The sequence below is a fragment of the Amblyomma mixtum genome, chromosome 5 (genome assembly GCF_055824585.1).
Source record: "Amblyomma mixtum isolate Tamu chromosome 5, ASM5582458v1, whole genome shotgun sequence".
In the NCBI taxonomy this organism is placed as follows: Eukaryota; Metazoa; Arthropoda; class Arachnida; order Ixodida; family Ixodidae; genus Amblyomma; species Amblyomma mixtum.
The window spans coordinates 192377595-192386283 of record NC_143016.1 but is presented as its reverse complement, the minus strand read 5'-3'; the positions used below and the strand labels follow the sequence as shown (position 1 = coordinate 192386283).

The following is an 8689-nucleotide window of genomic DNA, read 5'->3' as shown; positions in this document are numbered from 1 at the left end:
TTTTGCACAATCCGTTTTTGATTGTTTTAGCCGCATTATGTTCTAAAGCATCGAGTCGATGCTTCTTTGAGAGGGGAGTAATGCCGCGAATCTTTGTAGCGTTTGTTTGTTGTGTTTATTTGTTCATGCCTCAAGGCTGCCGGCACGCCGCTTTATCACTTCGTTTGTGACGCAAGACGAACCTAGAATTATCTCGATTGATCGCATCCAGGCGGAGCCGATTCTACTTTGTGCCAGAATGTTCTAGTAACTTCCCAAGCTTTATTTCGAAGGTTCGCTATCAGCTTTAAAAAGAGCACGGCCGACAGCGGCGGGCGTTCTATTCGACGGCCGCCGAGCACGCTTGTTGCTACGCCGCCGCCGAGTGATTCAGTTCTTTGCGGGCGCAAGTCAGCCCGAATAAAGAGTATCGTTTCGAAGACATTCTCGCTGTGTTCCTGTTCGCCGGACTGCAGTCACCACTACGTGACAATAGTTTCAGAGCTGAGTTACCGCGTTGTGATATTAAGGAAATTCTGGAAACAGATAACGTAGAAATCGCGTACAGCAAGCTTATTGATGAGATCTCTCGAATATATAAGCACCATTTCCCAGGACAGAAGTTTAGACTGGGTAAAAAAATAAGAAAGCCATGGATAACTGCCGAATTGTTAAAACAAATAAATTGTAAAAACGCACTCTTCCACAGGTCTATTAAGACCAAGGATCGAAGCGTATTAAAGGAATATAAATCATTTAGAGACAAACTGAACAGAAAATTAAAAGTGCATAGTAAATTCTATTTTCATGCCGAATTTGACAGCTGCTCGAATAAACCTGATATTTTTTGGCAGAAGCTAAATACCCTCTTGAATCCTCGCAGGTCATCTCCGCGTTGTTGTGAACGTGAATTTCTAACACCGGAACGCTCCCAGTGTTGCGTGTTCGGCCGGTGAGCTACAGAGACGCTCCCCAAGGACGGCGTCCAAGCCGGCGTCTCTCCGAGCCTGCGCGTCGTCATCGTGGAGCGCGTTGTGCGTTCGGGCCGGACAGCTACGGGAACGCTACCCGGGTTGGCGTTCAAGCCTTGGCGGCCAATCAGCCAACAGGACGCTCCTGATTGGACGAAAAGGGGCGGGAGTCTGTGCCGACTCTATTTAAGGGCTCCCGTCTCCTGTGTCTGGGTCTTTTTCCTGTTGAGATACATCGTGCCATGTATCGTGCTTCTAGCTACTTGTAAATATGTAACTACATATACCTTTTTTTCACGCTGCTCCTTAACCCCCCGTCTCTTCATTGCTCCGGCTGGTCGGCGACAGCGGACCCGCGTCCCGACGGCAACTGAGAGCCCGCGTCTCAACAACTGGATGGCAGCGGTGGGATCGAAGTCAGCTCTTCGCATCGCCTAGCAGCGTTCGCAGTTGCAAGAGCTCCCACGTTGGTGGACCCCATGATCGCGGCTCTGTGAGTGTCCGACCTTTCTTCCCTGAGGTATTTTGCCAGGCTTTTGAATTTAGCGTCAATGCTGGCAGACTTTCTTTGGCAGTGTTGTGAGTACTGATTGTTGTACGCATTGCTAAGAAGAGATAGGGGATCGTTCGAGTGTCTGAGCGCATCATGGACCTGAAATCTTTGCAAAAGCCGGATCTAATTTTGATCAGCAAAGAATTAGGGGTTAAACTGGGGAAGGCCATGCGGAAATCGCAAATCATAGAGGCAATAATATCTTGCGGAGCGGACGATGAAGAGCTTATCGAGACATGGGAATTGATTAAGGAAAGGGAAGCGGCTGAGAAAGAACAGCGCGAGCTAGAACAGAAGCAACGCGATCGAGAGCTTCAGCTTCGAGAGAAGGAACTCGAGTTAGCACGCCGACAGCAGGAAATTGACCTAAAGAAACTGGACGCGGAGTCGAAAAGAGCCGAAGCCGGCGTCGCTCAGCCACCATCCCCCAGCCCAGGAGGAAGGGAAACAATCAAAATCAAAGATTTCATGCAAACCTTCCAGCTAGGCGAGGACATTGATATTTTTTTGGTGAACTTTGAAAGGACATGCCAAAAAAACAATCTTGGGAAAGATGGGTGGCCACAGCAACTATTGAGCCTGTTGCCGTGTAAGGTAGCGGACGCGATCGGGAGACTGAGTGCGGAAGAATCGGAGGACTATGAAACCGTGAAGGCAAGCCTCCTAAAGAAGTACCGCCTGTCTGCCGAGGCTTTTCGACAGCGTTTCAGAAACGCCACTAAGTCTAAAGAAGAATCTTACCTCGAGTTTGGTTATAACTTGAAAACAAACTTAGTGGAGTGGTTAAAGAGCGCAGGCGTTCACGCGGACGCAGGGAAGATCGTGGAATGCATGTGTCTAGAGCAGTTTTATGACACAATTCCGGATCGAATGCGTTGGTGGATTCTCGACAGGGCCGAGGTAAACACTGTTGAGAAGGCTGCTGAACTCGCGGAAGAGTATGCGTCACGCCGCGTGTTGCTTGAAAGTCGTGGTACAAGCAACAGGTACAAGCAACGGTACCCCGCTAGGCATAGAGCAGATGAAACAGGCGCGAAGCCAGATTTTAAGAATGCTGGAGCAGTAAAAGGGGACGACCGTCTAAAAGGAGAGGCGGACGCTAAAGTCCGAAGTGATAAAAGGAGGCAGCGCTCCCATCTGTGTGTCAGCGACCAGCCTAGGAACCCCGCTTGGTCAGCTGAGGACACAACCGTTGCTCAGGGAAGTAACGGCAGGGAAGGTTTAAACCCAGAAGCAGATGCTGCTTTTAACAGTGAGTCAGTTATCTCTCAGGAAGAGAGTAGTGAGCTCACAGGCCAGCGCAGTGAAGGATTCAAAGGAGACGCTCCTTCGATGCGGCTGGTGAGCAACAGTAGCCAATTATTGGAGGCGCTTTGCTGTAATCAGAGTGACTGTGAGTCACCTGAGTGCGTCGCTGAAACGCCAGGCCAGAACGCAACGTTACCCAAAGGGAGTGGTTCAGATAGAGTTGCGGGCCAGGTACTTAGTTTCATGGGGTCGAATAGCAATCCTCAGGAGAGCAGGTTGCTAGACTCAGCGGAAAGTAAAGTGCAGTCGGGACAATTTGTGGCTACGACGTGCAGTGACTTTTCGAAAGCGCGAGCCGATAGTTCAAATTCAGATGGGAAAGGCGGCTTGGCGCTGAGTCAAAAAGCAGATGTGAAGGGTGAAGGCACCACGATAAAGGGAGGTGTGCAAAAAAGAACAGCTAGGGCAGTTTCCGGAAAGCGGCTGCGCGTAAGGAGAGCCAAGCGAAGGGGTAGTCAACAGAGAAAGGAAAAAGGACGGGCCGAAAACGTCATAAGGGTGAAGGCACGTCGACAATGTAATCGTGCAAGACTTTCCCCACGGCACTCCAGATGCGATAGGCACAGCACGCAGGCCAAACTGACTAGACGGGTTCAAAGAAAGCGAAAGCCACCTGCCCCATTGTGGCGTCACTCCAGAAGTTTCTGCACGAGGAGTGAAACGCGCAGTGGGCCACAAAGAAGCGCGCACTGCTACCGCGTGAAAGAATGCAGCAGAACGCGCGCCTGGGAAAAAAAGGAAAGGAAGGGTGTTCAGGAACTGAGAAAGGAAGGCACCCAGGCATTTTTTTCGTATTCGATCTTTCCCCCTTCGCATTCAACTTTTAAAGTACTGCTCAGGTGTCGGAGACGCGCGGCCGAGGGCGGTACGAATCATTGTTGCGCGGCGTCTGGAGCTCGCAGGGGTCAACGCGCACTTAAGACCTTCGGTTTTGCTAAAGCTACTGTCGGTCTGCGACCGCGCAGGGCGCGGCTGAAGAGTGCCACGCTGCTAAAAAGAAAGGGGCTGTTGTTTTGTCGCTATCAGGACAAGCATAGGTATCGCGATAGAAAGCCCCGAGCTAAGATAGCTCCATTTAGTAGACGCAAAATCAAAAGACCGGATAGGTGCGAAGCTCACACCGAGCGAAAAGGAAGGGTGCGCAAGAAATTAAACACTTCTGAAAGGTGTCACTTGCCACCACGAACAAAGAAAAAGAAAGGACGGTTCCACCGGAAGCGTTACGCACGCGAAATGGAAAGTCGCGTCTGGCGCGCAAGGCGTAAGGAAAGGGACAAGACAGCAAGAGAAAGCAAATCGTTCTCGTCTTGTTCCTCCCGTAGAAAATGGAGAGACAATCGCAGGGAGACAGACATGCGTAGCTCTGAGGTAAAGCTGCTCACCATTTCAACGTGCCCTCCACCGAAAACAAAGGAAGATGTGAGAGCCTTTCTCAATCTTGTAGGGTACTACCGGCAATACATACCGCGGTACTCGGACATCGCTAGCGCCCTCACTGATGCTTTGCGCAAAAGTGAACCAGAGCGCGTCGCCTGGAACCCCGCGAAAGAAAAGTCCTTTCTAACTCTAAAGGAATCCCTGATGAAGGATCCCGTGTTAAAGTCCCCGGATTATACAAAACAGTTCATAATCCAGTGTGACGCGAGCAACAGGGGAATGGGTGCTGTGCTTTGCCAGACCGATGATCAAGGGAACGAACACCCAATCCTTTATGTAAGCAGGAAACTCACTGCCAGGGAAGAAGCATACAGCGCTTCTGAAAAGGAATGCGCGTGCCTGGTGTGGGCGATACAAAAACTTGCCTGCTACGTGTCTGGTACGAAGTTCATCGTACAAACGGACCACTGTCCTCTAACCTGGCTAGAACGCATGTCGGGCAAAAATGGTCGCCTCCTGCGCTGGAGCTTTGCTCTGCAGCAATTCAGGTTCGAGGTTCAGTACAAAAAAGGAAAGGCAAACGCCAACGCAGATGGCTTAAGCCGATGCTTCTGAAAAGAGAAAGGTATAGAAGGGATTTGGACGGGCTGTTACTTTTTTTGGCTGTTTTGTAGTCTTCTCTTTTTCTACTCGCGAAGTAGTCTGTGATGCGACGGTGCACTCGCGATTGAACCTGTCGCCTGTCAGCGAAAGTATTGGTAGTATAGAAGCCTGGCAGATCTCTGGGGAGATGGAAGGGCATTTGCTGGCTGTTGTTGTGTTCGGTCCAGACCACCTCCCTTCCAGACCTGAAGAGACCGGTTGGCGAGCCGATGACGGCCGGCGGACAAAGACTAAGCCCCGACCTCGGCACTTCGCGAAGTGGCTGCGGACCTCTTCCCTTCGTGCACGATTTTCCGGGCGGGGGCGAGCTGTTGTGAACGTGAATTTCTAACACCGGAACGCTCCCAGTGTTGCGCGTTCGGCCGGTGAGCTACAGAGACGCTCCCCAAGGACGGCGTCCAAGCCGGCGTCTCTCCGAGCCTGCGCGTCGTCATCGTGGAGCGCGTTGTGCGTTCGGGCCGGACAGCTACGGGAACGCTACCCGGGTTGGCGTTCAAGCCTTGGCGGCCAATCAGCCAACAGGACGCTCCTGATTGGACGAAAAGGGGCGGGAGTCTGTGCCGACTCTATTTAAGGGCTCCCGTCTCCTGTGTCTGGGTCTTTTTCCTGTTGAGATACATCGTGCCATGTATCGTGCTTCTCGCTACTTGTAAATATGTAAATACATATACCTTTTTTTCACGCTGCTCCTTAACCCCCCGTCTCTTCATTGCTCCGGCTGGTCGGCGACAGCGGACCCGCGTCCCGACGGCAACTGAGAGCCCGCGTCTCAACAGCGTGTAGAAAAGCTACTTCTTGGTGGCAAAGAAGTATCGGGGAGTGCTCTAGCAAATACGTTTAACGATTATTTTGTGGGCTACTCCAATAGTTGTGCATCGACTGATATTTCGACATTACTGCCTGATAGAAATCAATTTTCACTTTTTTTTCGCCCTTTTACGGAACTTGAGGTGCAGTCAGTTTTCCTTTCACTCAAAAATAGCTCAAGTTGCGACGTAGAAGGCATGCAGGTCCGGCCAATCAAATATGTGCTCGATATTCTTTCCTCATATCTCACTTGTATTCGCGAAAGACATGAGAGCGCAAAACGGGGACACGGACGAGGAAGGGAACAGGACGAGCCTGTATTCAGTTTTGCCTGTCTTTTTGTATATGTCGTTGTTTTTTATTATTTATCCCGCTTTCCCGAAATACTGTGCCATAACATTAGCCTCTATTAATTTTTTTGTCTCTGTTACATTCTTTCGAACTGTTTGTTATGTATGTTGCACTGTTTTTTTTCTCCACTGCATCACTCCCCCTCTGTAATGCTCTCTGGGCCAAGAGGGTAACTTGAAATAAATAAATAAATTAACGCTCACCACCTAGCACCTACGTACACACTAAGGCGAAAGCATTTAATGTCGCATACTGTCGTGACCGAGGAATGTTAGCAAGCGCGTCCGCGTTTCGCAGTCACCACTTAAAAAAAAAACTGCGTCGAGGCTGGGAATCCAACCAGGTACTTTGGCATTTGAAGCCGAGACGCTACCCTACGCCACGAAGGCTCAAGGGTTGAGCATGAATACATGTGCACCTAGAGAATTCGCGAGTTTCATAAATGACATAAAAGAAATAAAAAACAAACGAAAATAAGAAAAGAAACAAGAATAAAAATAAAGTATGAAAAATTTAAAAAAAAAAACGAAAACAGTGCGCCCGGAAACTGCGCAGCAATTTAGAGAGGCAAAGTGCCCCCTGAATTTTTTTAGTTAACGGCGCCGTGGATGCAGACGACTCCACTATCGCAGCCTCCTCCTGTGACGTTGATAGACAACCCCGAGGCCAAATTCGAAGCGAGGTTCACCAAACTCAAACAATTATTCACGGCGAACATCGCAGCAGTGACAGCAATGAAACAAACAATGGAGACCTACCAAGCCGAGAACACGAACAGATTCGCCTACATCGAAAGGACCCTACAGCCGCTAGTGAGCCACCCAACGTTTGCGCCCCTCTTCGCGCAACATCCACCCAACCAGGGAACCGCGTACACACCAAGGCAACCATGGCTGCCAACGCAACAACAGCAGCAGCCGTAACAGCGTGGCAGTGGAACTGTCGCGGCCTCGCAAGGAAGAAGGCAGTCATCCAACAGCACATCGCACATGCCGCGCGCAAACCAGACGTGATCCTATTACAAGAAACATTCACCGACGCACCGTCCCTGCCCGGCTACAGAGTGCACAAGGGCCAGCCCGACGGGAGAGGCCTGTGCACCCTGGTCAGGAAGGGACTCACGTTCCTTGAGCACGAGCTGCAAAGCAATATCAAGATCGAGCACACACTCACCGAAATCATCCCGGGCAAGAAGAGAAAATGAAGCATTTTTCTGCTCAACATATACAGCAACCCATCGCAGAGAAAACAGAGATTCAAAACAATACTACACAGAGCCACCACCGCGGCAGGCCGCAACACGCTAATCGTCTGCGGCGACTTCACCGCGATGAACCCAGCCTGGGGCTACAACAAGTACACAGCAAAGGGCCGTGACCTGTACCAAGACGCCATGGAACTCGACTTCACCCTCATCACGGACCCGGCGCATACGACGAGAATCGGTAACTCTGTGTCCCGGGACATCACTCCGGACCTCACGTTCGTCAAGAACGACGTCCGCGGCGTGATCACCTGGCGAAACACGGGAACCGACCTCGGCAGCGACCACACCATCGTGGAAATCAGCATACCGGAACACAACGACACCAGCATCAAAACACACAGATGGGTAGACTGGGATGCCTTCCGAGACGCCAGAAGCCAGAAGACAGACGCTGACGGTGAGATCGAAGACATAGAGACGTGGACGGCCGAAATCACCAAGAGCGTACGCGACGCGACCAAAGAAATTGATACGGACGCTGCGATTGATGAAGTAGACAGCCGGCTAGCGCATCTCATCGAAGCCAAGCAGTCAATACTCAGTCGCTGGAAGAACCAACGGCTCAACCGCAGACTCACAAAGAAGGTGCCGGAGGTCAACCGAGCGATCCAGGAGCACTGCCGCACTCTATGCACGCAACAGTGGATCGAGATCTCCAACGCGGCAGACGGGCAGATGCATAGCGGGAAGACGTGGAACCTGCTGCGGCACCTGCTCGACGAAACCAAGACCAAGTCGCACCAAAGGGATAGACTCGCCAAGCTCATACATCGGGCGGTCTCGGTACATGGCGCCGATGAAGTCACCAGGCGCATCAATGACAAATACCTGCCCACTACACCCACCGCACAACACGCGCCGCCCCAGGCAGCACAACAACATTGGCCGAACGTCGGGCAAGTGTTGGCAAAACTTGGCACGAACATCGGTCCTACACTGGCATTTGGGCCGAGCGCTACCGCTTTACACATTGGCCCTACTTTCATGCCAGTTTTGGGCCAACGCTCGGCCGATCAAGCGGCGAACGCAGTCCCGATGTTCGTTCTGCAACATGGGCCTGCAAAGGTCTCATACTGGCATCCAATTTTCAAACATTGGTAGCCAGCTTTCGAATAATGGCATTCAGCTTTCGAATAATGGTTTCCAGCTTTCGAATAATGGCATCCAGCTTTCGAACGCTGGCACATGCAATTAACCCACTCGCCAATGACCGGCACTGTGGATGGATCTACTATCAGCGTCAAATGAAATGCGAACCGCGGAAAGCCTGGCCACAGGTCCCACTTACTCATCAGCCTGTCGACAGGAAACACAGGCACGCTCATCCGGTTTGCGATGCTTTTGCGTGCGTTTTCTTTGACGTTCGTTGTCGCTTTTTGCCACTGCAGCGCCACAATCATTCTTTCTAGGTAT

At 51.2% G+C, this 8689-nt stretch overlaps 1 long non-coding RNA gene across 1 annotated transcript; it reads left to right on the top strand.

Moving 5' to 3' along the window:
* Positions 1 to 885: 885 nt before the first annotated feature.
* LOC149345282 (uncharacterized) lies at positions 886 to 5545 on the top strand. The gene is made up of 2 exons (XR_016283269.1): positions 886 to 3136; positions 3190 to 5545. It is a non-coding gene; the product is annotated as an uncharacterized LOC149345282 (long non-coding RNA).
* Positions 5546 to 8689: the final 3144 nt, after the last annotated feature.